The following is a 1,311-nucleotide window of genomic DNA, read 5'->3' on the forward strand; positions in this document are numbered from 1 at the left end:
GATTCAATAAATTTTTCGTATAAAATACATACAGAAACCTAGGAAACTAAATGTCACAAAAACTGTTCAACTTAAATAAATCAATAACAGAAAAAGCAATAAACAGAAGAGAGAGGGAAAGGAAAATTAGCAACATTAAAGTAAACTATTTCTGAAGCAGTACAAATTTGACTGGACCAACTAAATTTAAAAGATTGGGTGTGGAAAGTTGTTATGAGGACGTGTTGAAAAGGAATGCCTTCAAATGTTTTATATGAGAACTCTCAAACCTTTTTAAATAAAACAAACTTTATTAAGATTCTATAGTTTTATTCTAAACGTCTACATATTTGTTTCTCGACATAGTCAGCCTGACAACGGGCACATTTCTCCCAACGAGACAGGTTGTTGATACCGTCATTGTGCTTGGACCGCTTCATCACTATCAAAGTGAAGTCCTCGAAGGTGTTCTGTAACTTCTGTAAACAGATGATAATCGGATGGAGCCAAGTCGGGACTGTATGGAGAATGATCGACAACAGTGAACCTAAGACGTCGAATTGCTGCATACGTCACAGCGCTCGGGTGTGGTCGGCCATGGTTATGTTGAAGGAGATGGTGCACCATGTGTGGCAGGGGATGAAAATATAGCAGCTACTCTCTTAAAAGCTGGGGAGAGAAAAAGACATCATATTTACACTGCAATGAGGATGTTCAGAAAAATGTAATTTGTGTAATAATTGTGATGCGCCTCTGTGTGATAATAGTGCCCGAGAAAATGCAGGAGCATTACTTTGCATACTGCGCCATTTTAAGACGTTGGACCGAGATGCTGGAGAATCTCAGGGCAGATTATGACACGCCAGATCCCACATATTCACTTCAGGACATATGTCAAGAACAGTGTACAAATACAAAGCTTAGAATAAATCAAATTTAAAATCTGTAATTATCAAATTGGAAACTGTTCTCAAGATAAGAGTGCTCTATTGGGACATCGTATAGTGCCTTCCACCTTACTGAGAACCGGTTCGGTCCAACCGTTTCACGGGACTTCAGTGTGGAATCCGAACTACAGTGAAACTAAGCACAACGGCAAAAAAATAGTCACCCGTAGGAGGCACAACTATCACCGTAGAAGGCCCCCAATGGACCTAATACTGGCTTGTACTCGGCAAGGTAGAGAGACCACAAGTTTGTTCAGTTTTGCCACATATAGCTAATGCCATCACTGACTTTTTATCTCAAAGAGCAACAAAATTGCGGGAGTGTTGACAGTTACGTTTCCAACAGTCACAGAAATTTTCTATAGAATATAGTTCGGGTAATTTA

This window comes from Schistocerca piceifrons, chromosome X, assembly GCF_021461385.2.
Source record: "Schistocerca piceifrons isolate TAMUIC-IGC-003096 chromosome X, iqSchPice1.1, whole genome shotgun sequence".
Taxonomy (NCBI): Eukaryota; Metazoa; Arthropoda; class Insecta; order Orthoptera; family Acrididae; genus Schistocerca; species Schistocerca piceifrons.